The sequence below is a fragment of the Sceloporus occidentalis genome, unplaced genomic scaffold, assembly GCF_023333645.1.
Source record: "Sceloporus occidentalis isolate IW3139 unplaced genomic scaffold, rSceOcc1.0.p SCAF_4, whole genome shotgun sequence".
Classification (NCBI taxonomy): Eukaryota; Metazoa; Chordata; class Lepidosauria; order Squamata; family Phrynosomatidae; genus Sceloporus; species Sceloporus occidentalis.
In genome coordinates, this window is record NW_028316984.1 from 21,479,271 (window position 1) to 21,497,528 (window position 18,258).

The window sequence follows — 18,258 nt, forward strand, 5'->3', positions numbered from 1 at the left end:
AACATCACAACCTCCTGACACATTTGCCCCATCTGGAGTAGCGCTCAGGCAGCTCAGCCCAGGGGAAGGGAATGTCTCCGAGAGAGAGGCCTCTTGTACTCAGTTCCTTAATAACCTTATTAACTGCCATCATATCCACTTCGAGTTATGGCGACCCTATGAATGAAAGACCTCCATCACCCTGTCCTCCATTGTCCTATTCAGGTCTTGCAGATTTGGGGTTGTGGCTTCCTTGATTGGGTCTATCCATCTGGAATGTGGTCTTCCTCTTTTCCTACTGCCTTCTACCATCCCAAGCATTATTGTCTTTTCTAGTTTGTCAGATCTTCTTATAATGTGTCCAAAGTTTAGCCATCTTGGCTTCTAGGGAGAGAGTTCAGGCTTGATTTGCTCAAGGACCCATTATTGTCTTTTTAGCCATCCACAGTATCTGTAGAACTCTTGAACACCACATTTCAAATGAGTTGATTTTCTTCAGCCTCCTTCAGCTTTCACAAGCTTACATAAAAATTGGAAATACAATGGTATGGACCATCCTGGCTTTGGTATTCAATTATGTACCTTTACACTTGAGGATCTTGTCTAGTTCCTTCATAGCTGCACTCCCAAGTCCTAGTCTTCTGATTTCTTGACTGTATTCTCCACTCTGATTAATAACAGTCAAGGAATAGAAAATCTTGAACTATTTCAATGTTTTCACTGTACTTTAAAGTTATGTAAATCATCTGTGACTATTTTTTCCCCTTAATATTCAGTTGTAAACTTGCCTTTGCATTTTCTTCCTTGACTTTCTTTAAGAGGCATTCCAGTGTTTGTTTGTTGCTAGGAGTAAGGTGCCATATGGGTATCTTAAGTTGCAGATGTTCCTTCCTCTAATTTTCCCCACCTCCTTCCTTGGAGTCTAATCCATCTTTGCAGATGGTACATGTTTATGGTAAAGATCTAAATACCCTAAAGGCACCAGATCCCATCTGATCTTGGAAGGTAAGCAGGGTCAGCCTTGGTTAACACTTGGATAGAAGACTGCCAATGAATTCCATCTGCATATTGTAAATTGTTGTTGTTCTTTCCTCCAATTTTCATGTCTCCTTCCTCCAATGCTGCTTTACGTATGGTATATTCAGTGTACAAGTTAAACAGATGGGGTGATAAATTGGAGCCTTTCCTGACCCTCTTGCCAATTGGAAACCATTTAATATCTCTGTATTCTTGGCCTCTTGTCCTGAGTAAAAGTTATACATTAGGATAATGAAACGTTGTTGTATACCCATTTTATTAAGAATGATCCATAGTTTTCATGATTAGCACAATCAAACACTTTACTATGGTCTATAAAGCACAGATCGATTTTCTTCTGAAATTCTTTGACATGCTTCATTATTCAATAACTTCCATCCTATAATACCTTTATTGGATCAACCAAAATGCACAGTTACATGTTGCAAGCTTTGGAAGTCACACTGGGTTCTTCATCAGGCAAACAGGAGAAAGCAATTGAAGATATTAGTCACAGGCCTGCATTTTCTGTTTCTGGTCTTAGTTCAGATGGTAGGGACTCGGGAGGGCTATCTGCAGGCTGGCACCTCCCCCTTTAGCCATGTGGTCACTGGTAGATTTTCAAAGTCAAGGAAATGTAATGTCCATTTGCAATTCAAAGAAGATGTTTCCTTGGAATCCAGCATGTCTCCTTTTCCATTGTGAAGGCACAGGCTCCTATGTAGGCAGAGAACACTGAATTTCTCAAGAAGTCTTCATGTTTTGCAGCAGGAAAAGTTTACGTGGTGCAGAGGCAAAGCATGCCAATCAGTCCCAATATTAGGGGGGAAATGCTTTTACCTTTGTTGGAGGCAGAAGCCTTAGATGGTAAGGTCCCAGTGCACTGGCTCTTTCCATAGGATTCCCCTGTGACAATTAAAATTAAGTATCTTGAAATCAAAAAAAAATTAACAAATCAAATAATATTAAAACAATGACGATGACTAACATCTTCAATTTCTTTCTCCTGCTTGCCTGATGAAGAAGCCAGTGTTACTTTGAAAGCTTGCAACATGTAATTGTGCATTTTGGTTGGACCCATAAAGGTATCATTGTTTGGCTGTTACTGGATTTGCTATATGGCCAACACGGCTATCCCAGATGTTCATTATCCAATGTATATTTGCAATATGATCCCTAATTCCTCCTCCTTTCCTGAATCCAGCTAATCTGGCATTTCCTGCTCTATATTTGGAGGTGAACCACTTAATTTACTTACTATGGGGGTTTCTAGACCGCCAAAAAGTACGTGCTCGGCACGTACTAGGGTTCTGGACGCCCTAACCCTAGTATGTGCCAAGCACGTACAAAATGGCGGTGCCCATTCTACATGGGCGCCACCATTGGGATGTCACGACCGCGCCGCCTCCAAATGGACCGGCGCGGAAGTGACGTGCTGGCGCCGTGTGAGGGCGCCTGGGGTGCCCTTTCCACAGCACCGGAAAGAGCTCTGAAACGGAGCTCCTTCCAGCTTTGCGTTGCTGGGTGCAGCCTTTAGACAGCTGCACCAGCGACGCAAAGCAGAAAGGGACCAAGAAGCCCCTTTCTTTTTGTCCCCACCGCCGTCAGGTGTCCTTGGGGCATGAAGCCCCAAGGACACCCCTTTCCAGGCCGCAGGGAAGTAGCCTTTTGCCGCTTCCCCACGGCCTGGAAAGCGGTGGATCGAGGCCTCAGAGGCTGCCGCTGTGGCAGCTGAGGCCCCAATCCGGCAGGGAAAGGGGTGGGTACAGGCCACCCCAAAGGGGTGGTCTGTAAACCACCAAAGATATTTTGACAAGGTTTTTCCTGTTGCAAATTTGAAAAATACTACATGTAGAGATCTTCTACTACCACCAAACAACATATGACTTTAAAGAAACAAAACCTGAGACCTCCAAAGAGGAAATACAGGTTCTTAGCAGCTCCTACAGATTTCAGTCTCAATGTGAAAGCCTTTTCTTCTTTTTCTCCCATGATGCCTGCGAGCACTGACACCTTCTGGGGCTTTCCTCTTATACAACAGACTTTTATCTTTTCCACACCCTCTTTTCCTACATCACTCTCACCTGCAGCCATTTCCCTCTTCCATCTTTTTCCTCTATTAGACACTGGCTGGAGCCCTGTATACTAGTTATGAGATCACAAGCTAGATTTACAACCTTGTAACTGTTGGGAGTCAGGTTTACAATTCTTAATGACTGAACATGACCTCCACCCCAAAAGTGACCCTTTCAGCCTGGCAGTGCTCCAACTGAAAAGTTTCCAAGGTACTGTACAACAAGACAAGGCATTTTCAGGTGACCAATACTTCCTGGAACATGTGAACCTGGAAACTATAGTTACTAAGTTTTTTGTGGGTTTTTCGGGCTATGTGGCCATGTTCTAGAAGAGCTTTTTTCTTGACGTTTCACCAGCATCTGTGGCTGGCATCTTCAGTATACCTAACTCCTTTCCAGGCAAGCATTCTCTGAAGATGCCAGCCAGAGATGCTGGCGAAACGTCAGGGAAAAAAAACCTTTTCTAGAACATGGCCACATAGCCCCCAAAACCCACAAAAAACTATGGAAGCCGGCCATGAAAGCCTTCGACTTCACATATAGTTACTAAATTTAGAATAAGCCAGGATCTTCCACCAATTTCAAACCATGGTTTGAATGTGGTAGGAAATTATAGTTAATTACAGGCTCCTGTATGCTGAGAAAGGAAAAGGCTACATGGCAGGATACAAAGCTGGTCCATATCTCAGTTTTTATTGTTGAAAAGAAAGTTTAATATTCTTTTAATTCCTTTACATATTCTTTGCTAGGATGTTCTTACTTCTGGCTGAGCATAGAATATTAAATAGCATGCAGTGATAGGTGCTGAGAAAGGGGGATCATCTTTTTAGCTGGATCATAGGATGGGGTCTCCCCATTGTACCTTTAAAGGGCCCACAAGCATGCAAGCAGTCAAGAGTGTGTCAAAAGATATGAAAATCATTGGGACCCTAGAATGCCATTCAGCTTGGAACTATAATCTGCACTGTAATTTGTAGATTTTGAAAAAAACAGAGGTGTTATTTTCATTTTGTATTGCTGCAATTTTATTGTTTCTCCCCTCCCCCCACTTCGTAGAGGCAAAATCCTCATTTTAGGGCAGGATCAGAGAGAATCCTTTCCTCCCAAACTTACTTTTACAGCAAAAGCTAATTTGTCTTGAGAATTCAATTGAACTGGCAGGGAGAGGGAGCATTAATCTGGCTTTAGAGGGGAAAGCATTCCGTTGATACTGTGACGGCAGCCTTGTATTCACTGCAGAAGCTGGTACAGTCTGTCAAGTGCACTTGAGCATCAGTCTTCTAAAAGTGCCCCCCTGCCGTCATGTACAAAGTTATACAGCAGGCTACCTTCAGTTGGATTTTGTAGACTGCCTTTCACACAACATGTCCTCAAAGTGCTTTACAAAATACAAACGTCAACAAAAAATGTACCAAAACAAATACACCTTCAAGTACAAGATAAGAGTTTCACAAGCAGATAGAAACAGCTTCTTACACTGGGCATTAGAAGAGACGTAGACATCTGTTGCTTTATATTCTTGAAGGGGGAGAACATTTGGATAGGGAGCCGCACTGGTTTCCTATATGTAGAGACTGAAAGATGACCATTACTGATCATTGCCTAGGAGCAATTCTATGGCATGTGTAACCTCTGAACACATTAGCTCCTTAAAATCACACATATGTTGTATGTTCATGTGTTCTACCGTACAGAGGAATCCCCTGTGCTTGAACGGCTGTCCAGTGCAAGTCCAGTTTGGAGACAACGAAGCCCATAAAAAGGAGATCAACAGGAGCCTTGAAGTTGTCCGTCCACATCTGGAGCGCCTGGAAACCAGTAGAAAAAGCAAGAAAGCAGACTAACTTTTACAAAGCCGCCTCACTGTGGTAAGGTGGCTTGTATTCCTATTTTAAATCTTAAAAGTTGTTATTTTAATAATTAATTGACAATGGTGTTAATGGGCTAAGTAACAGTACATCACATTATTTTATTTAACAGCTTGTCATGGTAATTTTGTGGGGCTGGTCACCTTTTGGTAACTTTAATTATTTCTTTAATTGGAGTGAAACATTGCAGTGGCGTGTTATTAACAATTATCATAACAAATTAATTTTATAATTAGCATTAGCAAGTGAGATTTTGAAATTAATGTTATAAAATGCTAAAGCTTGTGACTCTGCACAGCTGGCCTAAGACTGAATGTCTAAAGGAAAATCCTTGCTTTGCCTCCTCTCACAAGTTGCAGGACCAGGAACTTTTGATCTATAACAACCTGTTCATGCAGCACTCTTTATTAAATCTCTTTAGATCTAAAACTACATTTGATCGAGCAAAAAAAAAAAAAAAAGTAATTACATATAATTACTTATTGCAAAACAATAACATACAAATAATAAAATTCAACAACAACATGTCAACTAAAAAAGGCAGCAAGCATCAACAATAAATCAATTAGATTTAATAATAGGGGAAATCATCTAATGTTTAAAGTCCATCAAAAAAGGTAAGCTAATCACATATAAGGAAAGCCAGTGTGACATAGTGGTTTGAGTGTTGAACTGTGACTCTGGTGACCAGGGTTCGCTTCCCAACTCAGCCATGGAACCCCACTGGGAGTCATATGATCTCAGCCTCAGGGGAAGGCAATGACAAGCCACCTCTGAACAAATCTTGCCAAGAAAACCCTATGATAGGATCACCATAAGTTGGGGATAGGACTTGAATGCACATAACACTCATATACACAATAACATATAAATTAAAAATAAAATAATTATAAACATTTAAAATATGTTTAAATGTTAATGGGTTGAAATACCGTATATACTCGACTATAAATCGACCTCATGTATAAGTCGAAGGCAGGTTTTGGGACCAAAATTATGGATTTTGATAAGACTTATGGATTAGTTGAGGGTAAAACTTAGGTTCTTGTAACAAAGCATGCAAAGGATGACACAAAGGAAAATGATGCCAAATAACTTACAAAATTCTGGCAGGCATAATTGTTTGTAGTCACCCTAAAGGCTGTGGATACATAAGAGAGTAGAGGGGATCCATGCTTCATTTTGGTGTTTACAGGATGGACTAAGCTATTATCTTTTACCACTCTGTTCAGAGAAAGGAGGTGGTTCCTTTTTTAGATATATAAGAGTTAAAGTTCAACCTATGGATAAGTTGACCCAGGTTTTTTGGGTTAATTTTTTGACCACAATTTCAAGACTTATACATGAGTATATACAGTAAATGAAATGATCAGGCAGTGGCCAGTTAGTCCTCCATTACTATGGTTTTCATTTCTTTCAGTTTAAATCACCTACCTCCAAATCATGGAGGGCCAAGATGGAAAACAAGACTTGCATTGTCTCATAATGGGTGTTAATGCTTCTCTTGTAATTTCTTTGGGGAGGGGAATCTAGCCTAATATTTTTTTTTAATTTGCCTTTGCATCATGTAAACTAAGCAGGATCAGCCCTGGTTAATACCTGGTTGGGAGACTGCCAACGATTGCCAGTTGTTGTAGGCTATATTTCAGAAGAGGGAACTGGCAAACCACATCTGGTTTTTCCTTGCTTGAGAAAACTCTATGAATTTCATGGGGTTGCCGCAAGTCAACAGATAACTTGAAGTCACATTTATACAAAACAGCCAACCGTGACTGCATTTGCCTTGGCAATGGTCACAGCACACAACAGTGATTGTCTATCTCTACTTATGTAGAGATAGGTAAAAAATAAAGGTAAAAAATCCAGTGCAGCCACAAAGTACATATACACCTGCGCTTTCCCACCCTATCCCTGAACATGTCTACTTGGCACCTTAACACACCACAAGTGTAAATTGCTTCTCTTGTAACAGTTTCCCCCCACCTTTCAAGTGAATATTAGTTCTTGTGAAAGTTGCTGAGTTGATATCCTTGGAGGCGATGGCTCCAGCTCTGTACACAAATTAGGTTTAGCAAAACACAGTCACAGTGCAGCGTTTCCAGTCAACCTGTCTGAGCCACATTTGTCAAGGGGGTGAGGGAAGAAGGTAGAGTAGATGAATTGCTCTGCTTGTGTCAAAGTACTTCTTCTGAAGCTGTCAACATGGAAGCCAATTAGCACCAGAGATAGCAGGATTGGGGCTTGGGGGATTATTTTCAGCACTATGGACACATGGGATCTGAAACGCTATTGCTGCTTACAAGGTTAAGCAGGCATTGACTATGATAACTGCACATATTTGTGCAACCCATCCCACTCTACTTCTCACAAAGTGTCTATATTTTAGAACAAAACCAAATACTAATGACTGTGGAATATATGCCTGTATGCTCCAAAATCAGGTGCTCATGTTTTTAAATCTTCAAGGAATTTAATTTTGTCACCATCAGTCACAACTAGAGCCCCCAAGGGTCACTTCCAGAGTTTGGAACTTCTTACATACAGAAGCTAGACTTGTTTTTCCTCTGCTGTCTTTCTGCCAGCAGATAAAACTCAGGCAAGCCTTTGGGATGCATGTAAAATACCTTGTGAGAGCCACTGTGGTGTAGTTGTTTGAGTGTCGGACTACGACTCTGGAGACCAGGGTTTGATTCCCCTCTTGGTCATGAAGTCCATTGGGTGACCTTGGGCAAATCACATGCTCTCAGCCACAGGGGGAGGCAGTGGTGAACCTCCTCTGAACATATCTTGTGAAGAAAACCCTGTGAAATAAATCAGAAATGGCTTGAAGGCACACAACAACAACAACAACAACAACAACAACAAGCTACCCTGTAGCTGTAAGCAGAATAACCAGAGGTCTTATTATTTTGGCATTTTTAACTGTGTTTTTAATGCAAATATTTTTAGATTAAGATTTAATTATGAATTCATTCTAATGTTATTTCATTACTATTAGCCTCCTTATTGTTAGAGGTTTTAGAGGAAAGGCAGGGATTAAACGGATTCATCTAGCACAATATTATCAATACTGGTTGGCAGCTGCTTTCCAAAAGTTACCTTTCCTTTGCTCTGTCTGGAGATTTGAGGAATGAGCTCAGGATATTTAGCAGGTAAAGCACATGTGCTGCCGCTAAACTAAATCGCCCTAGTAACTAAATGCTGGTAACATTTCTTTGGGAGTTAAACCATATTAATTTACGTAATATTACAGTAGGTTAATATTGGTTGGGTTTAACTAATTTGAAAAGCCTGAAGTCGTAAGTATAGCTTTCCAAGACCTTGTTCTTAGCTTTTGCCAGAGAAGACAGCTGAATTTTGCATTCAGAACAACTAATCAATGCATTTTGAACAGTATACTGCTGCTATATGGATAACAAATGATACCATTCTCATTTGGCAGACAAAATGTTACAATTGTCAGCTGCATAGCCTAACACAAAGTCTTTGGGTGTAGTCACACAGCAGAATTAAAACAGTTTGACACCACTTGAACTGCCATGATGTATCCCTACAGAATCGTGGGATTTCTGGTTTGGTGAGGTATTTGTTTGGTCTGTCAGACAGCTCTGATGCTTCACCAAACTGTAAATCCCAGGATTCTATAGGATAGAATCATGGCCATTAAAGTGGTGCCAAATTGCTTTACTTCTGTTGTGTGGCTGCCTACACCTTTTGTCTGCATTGGTAATTATTTAGGAGTAAGCATATTTATCATTCGTGACCTTACATGCTACACTGCAGAAGATACAGTACTTTATTAAATATACTTTAAGTAAAATTATTTCCAGAGAGGTTTGAGAATTAATTAAATCAGTTATGAGTGTGAGAAGCTTACAAAGCATGCTGAATACTAAATTGGTATAATGTGTACAAATCTAAAATAGGAATGAGGGAATGGATATGTGGTTGAGACTCAATTTACAACATATTCATATATGTGTGTGTGTACATGAGGAATAGTGGACGTGCACTATCCATTAATTCATCTGAGAAGTTGTATGAGGCTTTTGTGAAAGTAATTGTCATTAATGTACTGCAGGGGTGAGGAACATGTTTTCATCCGTGATGCAGTGTGTATGACTATGATACATCATACAGTTCAGTTTGACACCACTTTGACTGCTGTGGCACAATGCTGTGGAATTCTGGGAATTGTAGTTTGTCGTGACGTTGGAGTCTGACAGAGAAGGCTAAATATCTGACAAGACAAAACTACAATTTCTAGTATCCCAGTGTTGAGCCATGACAGTTAAAGCACTGTCAAACTGGATTATTTCAGCAATGCGGATGCAGCCTAAGTTGCAGATTTTATTTTATCTTTGTAGAGCAAAGTAAATGGGGGCAACAGGTTCAACATGAAGGCTCATGCTGGAGCCTCAATGGTATTAGAGATGCTTGCATAATCAATGGAACTCAAAAACTGAAGCAAAGGGCAATTGCCATCTTAAACACATTGACCAGCAAATAAATCCCATTGTATTCAGTGAGAATTACCAGTAAACATGCATAGGATTGCACTAAAAATGAGACTGACTACCCACTTCAGGGACATCAATAATATTCATAGCAAAGATGTTTTGTTTGGTAGAATTTTTTTTAATGCATCAAATCTGACTGGCTTTTCAGCTCCTCTCTAATAGAATTGGAAGGGACCTGAAAGATCATTGAGTCCAGCCCTGTGCAAAGGGAGGGAATCTAAAGTGTATTGGGTAAGTCACACTCTCCGGTCTCAGAGGATGATGATAGCAAACCCCTTCTGAAAAAATGTGCCAAGAAAACTCCATGATAGGTTTGCCTTGGGACCACCATAAGTTGGAAATGACTTGAAGGCACACAACAAGTGATTTTTAACCCCTTTGTATGATAAAGATGTCAGCAGACCTTCAAATGTTTGCAAAATATATTTTGTGGCTTTTTTCTTGGCCCCATAAAAGATATCCCTGTTTTGTGGATTTTAAATAAAAATGTGTAGCCTTAGCTTCTCCGGTTAATTTCTTCTTAAATTAGTCTATCATTTTTTTGTTCCTGAGAACAAAATGTGTGGGTGGCTCTACATCCTCCTGGGACAGTCCTCCTTCTCTATGGTGGGACTGGGATTTGAACCCTCACCTCAGAGCCCCAGCATGGTATAGTGGTCTGAGCGTAGGATTAGGAAAATATGGGTGACCTCGGGCAAGTCACACCTTCTCAGTCCAAGAACCCCACAGTGATAGGGTTGTCATAAATCAGAAACAACTTGAACCAGGGTGATCAGGCATCCTCCTTTTCCAGAACATATCCTACATTTCAGTCTTCTGTCCAGTGGGAATTCCAAAATGTCCTCCATTTTAAGCACGACTAAGAAGCATGAATTTATATTTATATTAAGTGTCATGCACTCCATTTGGGCCATGCATGCCATTTGTCTTGAATGTCATCCATTTTGCAGTGCCTGGTCTTCCTTTGCAGTTATGATATCTGGTCACTCTGCTTGAAGGCATCCAGCAATTCCTACTACTACTGCTACTACTCTTATGCGTGTCTTCAAGCCGCTTGTTTACTTATGGTGACCCCATGAGTTTTGCATATGATTTTCTTATACAAGATGACCAGAGATCCTCCTTTTCCAGGACCTGTCCTCCATTCCAATCTTCTCTCCAGGAGGAATTCCAAAACATCCTCCATTTTGAGCATGACTGAGAAGCATGAATTTATATTTATAATAGTGTTGTTGTTTTTTGTTTAAAATCTTTTATTTTGGTCATTCCCTACATTTGTCTTTCCCAGGACCTGCCATGCATTCCAACCTCCTTCTGTCCAGGAGGAATTCCAAAACATCTTCCATTTTGAGCTAAGAAGCATGAATTTATATCAGTGTGGGTGTTTTTTTATATAGCTTTTATTTTGGTCATTTCCTACATTTGCTTTCCAAGGGCATGGCCTCTGTTCCAACCTCCTTCTGTCCAGGAGGAATTCCAAAACATCCTCCATTTTGAGCATGACCGAGAAGCGTGAACTTCTATTTCTATGAGTGGTTTTTATCGTTTTGTTTTGGTCGTGCCCTCCATTCGTCTTGAATGTCCTCCAGTTTGGGGTGCCTGGTCCTCCTTTGTGGTGGCAAGGAGGAGGACATCTGGTCACCTTGTCCCAGGAGGGGAACGAGTTAAAAGTTTCCAAAGCTGGCCTCCCCCTTCCTTCCCGCCTTTTCTTCCCCTTTGGGCAGGCGGAGGAGTGCCTCAGGCCCTCCTTGGTGGTGGTGTGTATTCTTAGCATGTTCATAGCAGCATCTGCTTCCCTGGCAACTGCTTTCATGGCCCCATTCAAAGCCTTTTCTTCTTCACAAGGCCCCTGCTGGGGCTCCCCACCACCACCACTAATCACCATCTGAAGCCAGTGTTTAAGATGCAGCTGGTCAGGGAAGGAGGGGGAAGAATGGAGGGAAGTGGAATAAGGCCAGCAAAGCCAGACCCAGCCTTCTCCCTGCCCCTTCTCCTTCTCCTCTTCTTCATCAGGGTGACTAGATGTCCTCATAACAGCCAAGGAGGACCAGGCACCGCAAAACGGAGGATGGCAATGGCAAGCCACCTCTCAAGAGGCCTACCACAAAAACTGCATTAGAGGTTCGCCTTAGGGAACAAGGGTGACCAGATGTCCTAAAGGAGGACAGCAAAGCACAGCAGAATGGAGGGCCTTCAAGAAAAATGGAGGGCACGGCCACCTAAAAGCTCAAAACACAGGAATAGAAATTCATGCTTCTCAGTCATGCTCAAAATGGAGGACATTGAAGAAAAATAGTGAACATTCCCAAATAAAAGCTTAAAAGACTCAGAGATGTAAATTCGTGCTTCTCTGTCATGCCCAAAATGGAAAAGTATGCTTCTTAGTCCTGGTCAAAATGGAGGGCACTGAAGAAAAATGGAGGACATGACCAAATAAAAGCTCAAAACACTCATAGGAATGGAAATTCATGCTTCCTAGTCATGCTTGAAAAGGAGGACATTCAAGAAAAATGGAGAACATGACCAAATAAAAGCTCAAAACACTCTTAGGAATGGAAACCCATGCTTCTTAGTCATGCTCAAAATGAAGGACCTTTTGAAATTCCTTTTGGACAGAAGGTTTAAATGTAGGACATGGCCTGAAAAAAGAGGACAACTGGTCACCCTGTTTCTTCACCAATTGCCCCCAGGCTGTCCTCAGGCCCAGACCCACTTCTGTAGTTGGGAGAACCACAACCTTTGGGCTTATGGGAGTGCAGCAGCATGACTAGATGTCCTCCTCTTCAAGGACATGTCCTCCATTACAACCTTCTGTCCAGAAAGAATTCCAAAATGTCTTTCATTTTGAGCATGAATAAAAAGCATGGATTTATATCCACATGAGTGTTTTTAGCTCTTATTCGGGAATAGCCTACATTTTTTAATGTCCTCCATTTTGTAGTGCCTTGTCCTCTGTAGTTAGGACATTTGCTCATCCTGGGGTGCAGAGGGCTGGGGACAGAAAAGCCAAGGAGAAGAAAGAAAGAAAGAAAGAAAGAAAGAAAGAAAGAAAGAAAGCGTGGTATAAGAACAAGCTGACCAGATGACCTAATCGCAAAGGAGGACAAGGCACTGCAAAATGGAGGGCATTCAAGAGAAATGGAGGACATGACCCAGTAAGAGCCAAGAAGACTTCATATAAATGTAAATTCATGCTCAAAATGGAGGACATTTTGGAAGGCCTCCTGGTCTGGACAGAAGGCTGAAATAGAGGATGTGTCCTGGGAAAGGTGGATGGCTGGTCACCCTGCATAAGAAAACTATGCAGTTCATGGGCTCACCATAAGTTGAGAGGTGGCTTGAAGGCACATGTAGGACTTGTGGCGATCCTATCATGGGGTTTTCTTGGCAAGATTTGTTCAGAGGAGGTTTGTCTGGGCTGCCTCTGGAAGATGGAAATCACCTGTCCTGGTATTCACCGTGATCATTCCTGGTGCCATGTAGGACGGACAGATGGGGGAAAGTGACTCTCTTGGATGACAACTCCCAGTATCCCCTCAGGCAGGCCTACTATGTCTAGTTAACAATTTGTAAGCCACTCTGATAGCTGAAGAGCAGAGTATAAATAAATAAATAAATAAATTATTATTATTACTGGCTAGGAGATTCTTCATTTAAAAAAATTAACATTTTATTGACTAAAAACATATAAAAACATACATTACAATACTGTATTTAGACATACAATGATAATCACTTCAAGACATGCACATACTAACATTTAACATAACAGATCTTCCTTCCAAATCATTGAACTATGTTTATATAGTAGAATAATTTTTCCTGCTCAGTTATGTGACAAATCAAGAATCAATTATTGTATGAATTAGTAACCACAAGAAGAAGTACTGGCTAGGGGAGATTCTGGTGGGACTTGATGTCTTTAATAAAAGTAACTTCCCCAAGCCCTGGGTCAAGGTAGGGGAAGGAGATGAGGACAAGATGGGCCTCCTCATCCTACGTGACACTTGTAAAAGGGTACACATTCCAGGCGAGTGAGGCAATGGGGAGAAAGAGCTTGGCAGGGGCCTTCTGTGGGGAGAGGGGGGATGTCTGTCTGAGCCCCCCCCCCCCCACTGAAATTTCAGTGAAGAAACTCCACAGGATGTGACTCCTCTAATTTGATCACATTTGAGCAACAAGGCGCCTTGCCGTCTTTCACAACAAGGCTCCATGGGGAGGGGAAACCCAAAACTTTCCACCAAAGTTGTGAAAAGTAGCATTTGGCTCTTCCAAGTATTCAGGAGGCTGTGTTTGTGCAACAGAGAGACTCGTGATTAAACCCATAGAAACTTCCCTTGCCGTCTGTCTGTACACTTCTTTCCAGTATCCCTAATTGTCATCACCGGTGACTGAAAAGGTGACAAAATTTCACTCTACTTGAAAGGCATTCAAGGTGCCATCCGATGCACACTTACCTAGGAGAAAACCACTTTTATCCTCATAAAAATTTTTGCTGAGAGAAACATAGGAGTTTATCAAACTGGGGCTGATTTTGACATTAAAGAGAGATTAAAGCACATTTAAAGCATCTTGTAAATGAAGCAAAAATGGGGAGTAATTGCATGAATGATTATTACACGCAATTCTGCAAATAATGTGACATCGGAGATGCATTGTCACTGAAATCCCGAAAGTAAAAAGATGGACATTAATGCTTCTTTGTGATCACTTTAATGGCAGGTTTTGTGCAATGTTGTGTCAAATCATGGGTTAAACTCCCGATCTTCGTGTGTTAAACTCCATACATGAGATTATGCTGTGGGGATGCAGCACTAGGCACATCTATTTGGAAAAAGCCCTCCTTCCCAAGAAAACCCTATGTTAAGGTTGCCATAAGTGGGACTCAGTTTAACTAGGTCTCTTTTGAACAAGTGTGTATATGTGACTTCAAATCTCCTGTAGATTTAGAGCAGCCCCATTAATGTCCAGTTTTTTTTAAAAGTCCCCTCTTTTCCATTCAATATTCATAACACCTTCTCTCTAGACTAGGAGTGTGCAGGGTTTGTGTGTTTTGTGTGTGCATGTGCCTTCATGCTTCCTATCAATGGCAACCCCATTAATTTCCTAGGGTTTTCTTAGGTAATGAATACTGAGAGGTGATTTTGCCAGCACCTTCCTCTGAAATAAAGCCTACAACACCTGGTATTCCTTGGTGCTGTCCCATCCAAGTACTAACTAGGGCTCACCCTGCTTAGCTTCCAAGGTCAGACATGATCTGGTACCTTCAAGGTATTTAAGCCTCCTTTTAAACATAATAGGAATTAGTTCTGAATAAATGTGCTTACGATTTCACTGTGCTTCATTAAAATTGCACTTTATCAAAAACAAAATATGGGTATTATATTGCGATATCAATGACCTGTAAGAGAAGCTTACAATTAATAAAAGGAAAGCTATATCTCCCAAGGAGGAGATGAGGCCCTTGTTATTGTCTTTTTATGGCATCCTTCAGCATGAGATTATGCCCTAAAACCAGTTGCTAGTTGAAGGCTGAGCCCTCACATCAGTTTTTGCTTGTCCCTTTCACATGAATTTGTGGCATGACCAGTGATTGTGCTGGCTGGGGAATTATGGGAGCTGTAGAGCAGAACAATCACTTTTTCAGGTTCTGCGGGCTATACACCAAAAGCCCATTCACACTACACAAATATAACACTGTTCTTCCATTTTCACTTCCATGGCTGCATCCTGAGGAATTTTAGACAGTAGGCTTTGGTATCTGTTGGGGTTTGGTTCCAGGACCTCCCATGGATAACAAAGTCTCGTTAAATACAATAGCATGGTTAAATGATGTCCCTTATATAAAATGGCAAAATCGAGGTTTGCTTGTGGTGATTTATATATTTTACAAAATATTTTCAAGCCATGGATGGTTGAATCCATGGATAATGAATCCGTGAATATGGAGAGATGGCTGTAATTTGGTCAGAGGATTTTAATCTGAATGTCCCTCCCTAAACTGCCAATCCCAGAAGAATCCTTCAGGATGGAGCCATAGCACTATAACTATGTAGTGTGAAAGGGCCACAAGAATGGGCAAAATGAAAGGAGGGAGGGTGAAGTGTGAGTGTAGGAAGGTAGGCATGGAGGTAGGCAACTCACCCTCTCAACAGAGATGAATTTGTTCACTGGGCAGGTGGAAGCCCTATCCCTGTGTTGCCCAGAGACCTGAATAAGTGAATAAACATATTCAGCTGAATAAATGAGAGCAAATGAGGTGGTTGCCCCTTTGTGACTAGTGCTGTGTAGGGCACCGTCCAGAGAGGCAGGATGGATGAGTGGATGGGTGCATGAATGAGTGGACAGAACTGGCAGAGTTAAATAAACTGCCATTTACTGTTCATTGTATATTGGCTTCCTTTGCACCAGTTGGCCTCTTCCCTTTCCATATAAAAGCCACAGATGGAGGCAATACAGGCAGCCCTCCTTATCCATGGATTTTTTTATCCACAGATTCAAGCATCCCCGGCTTGAAAATACTTTAAAATATGCAAATTCCCATAGGCAAACTTTGATTTTGCCCTTTTATATAAGAAACTCCATTTTACTCTGCCATTATATTTAATGACTTGAGCATCCACGGATTTTGGTATCCATGAAGAGCCCTGGAGCCAAACCCCAGCGGATAGCAAAGGCCCACCGTACATCGCTACTTTTACAAATACCTGTAGTGCGAACTGATGTCAAAGATTGTTTGGTAATAAATTAATCAAATGTTTCAGTTATGTTACAGGTTTCTGACTTGTATTGCCTTTTCTTTTCTTTTATGTATATATAAAATGTCTTTCTTCAAGATGTGATAAGTCTGAAATTTTTATTTGGGGCTCCCCTTCTGCTGCACCATGCTCTAAACCTCTGCCCCAAAGTCTCCTCTGATTAAACCATGGACTTTTGTACTCGGAAAAGAGGACTTTCCTTAGAGAGAAAACAAGCTGTTCCTCTGTAGAACTTTGTGACGCCATGCCAATTATAGCCACAAAACTGTTAAGCAGACCCAGGGTGGTTCGGTTTATACATTTTCACACGTGTTCTTTGACCTGCATGTTACAGAAACGCTGGCGGTGCTCTGATTTGAACGAGGCGTGTGTCTTGTTTTCATGAGAAACAAAATTCAGAAATAAGATTCCCCGTTGTTCCCTCCAGTGCTCATTATTTTCCACTTACTAGATGTTGCATCATGTTTTTGCTGAATCAGTTTGGTAGGGCTTCAAGTATCGCACCAATTAGCAATCAGTCGGAGTGCGAATACGCCTTCTCTCCATTTCGGCATGGCCCCTGTGAAGGAAGAAAATTAATTTCCATACCTTTCCCAGAGCAAATAATAATAATAATTTCTGATATGTAAAGCTTGGCTTTTTCCCTCTCCCCCAAAGGTTTTGAGCACTGCAAGATTCCCTCCTCTCCAGAGAAAATTCAGTTGCCTTTCTTGTTTAAAAATACCTCCAATTTGTTCAGTCTCCCTGTACTGTGGAATAACATAAAATATATTTCAAAATCTAACCCGCATAATTTATGAGAAAACCATCAGTTCTGTACTGGAATATTTCAGAAAGCCTCTGGCACTAAAATCAAAATAACAGAGACCTTGTGCCAGCATTGTGGCACATCGACACGCACTCCTCCTTTGGTGCGCTCATATTCACACACACACACTGATAAACACTGATAAACCTTGAAAGGGGGCACAGATCTGACATCTACTTCCCGCCCTAGAGGCAAGCGGCAGTGAGAGATGGACCTGTCCTGTTATCTGAATAGTCGCTCTGGAACTTTTCCATCCTGCTTTTGAGAAAAAAAACAGCAGGACTCATTTCTTTCTCTCTCTGGGAGTCAATTAAAGAAACCCAAATTATTACCATTTGAATAAACAATAATTTCTTTGCCTCCACTCCCAGAGGCTCATTACTAGTAACTAAAAGCCAGAACTAATTAAGTGATCTGATAGTGTAAATCCTATTAAGATTTTTTTATCAGACTTAATTAATTCTCTCCTGAAATCATAGCTACTTTTAGTAGATGCCAACTTATTTATTTATTTTCAAAATCTTTCAATCTCTCCCTCTCTCTTTCAACCACCCCCAAGTCTGCTAAGAATTTTGTTGGTCTTTAGAACAAAGTTGGGAAATCTGGGGCCTTCCAGCTATTGTTGGACTCTAATTCCCATCAGCCTCAACTATCATAGCAAATAGGGAAGAGAGCACCCCCAAGCACTAGACTAACCCTGCTCTCATTCATTACTGACTGGAAGGGGTTGTTGGCTAAATAAGCAGCGTAGATTTCATGTATATATAAGTGTAATAACAATGGTCAGCATAAAATTCTGCAGACTGAACTTGCAAAACAAAAGTCCTGAGTAGTAAAGTAGCATTTGCTTTATGAAGTTGAAGGCTTTCATGGCTGGCATCCATAGTTTTTTGTGGGTTTTTTGGGCTATGTGGCCATGTTCTAGAAGAGTTTCTTCCTGACGTTTCGCCAGCATCTGTGGCTGGCATCTTCGGAGAATGCATTTGGTTGTTGTTACTGTTTGGCAGGGGAGCAAAATAGTCTGCCGCCACCGGTTGCAGTGTCTGGGAACCGCAGTAGCCAAACTGCGTGGTTCCCAGACGCTGCAAAGAAGGAGCGCAAAAATCGCGCTCCTTCCTGTGTGCCAGAAGAGACGCCGCAAGTGCTGAAGCACGCACTTGCGGCATCATTTCTGGGGCGCGATGTGCGGACGCAGCACATCCGCTACATCAAGATGGCGGCGACCGTGTGGAA

General features: G+C 41.5%; 1 long non-coding RNA gene across 1 annotated transcript in view; it reads left to right on the forward strand.

Annotated features, from left to right (window-relative positions):
* Window positions 1-4,772: 4,772 nt before the first annotated feature.
* Window positions 4,773-18,258, forward strand: part of LOC149313592 (uncharacterized) — a 36,617-nt gene continuing 23,131 nt past the window's right edge. The window contains exon 1 of the long non-coding RNA XR_016280843.1: window positions 4,773-4,939. This is a non-coding gene — a long non-coding RNA (uncharacterized LOC149313592). The remainder of the gene's footprint in view (window positions 4,940-18,258) is intronic.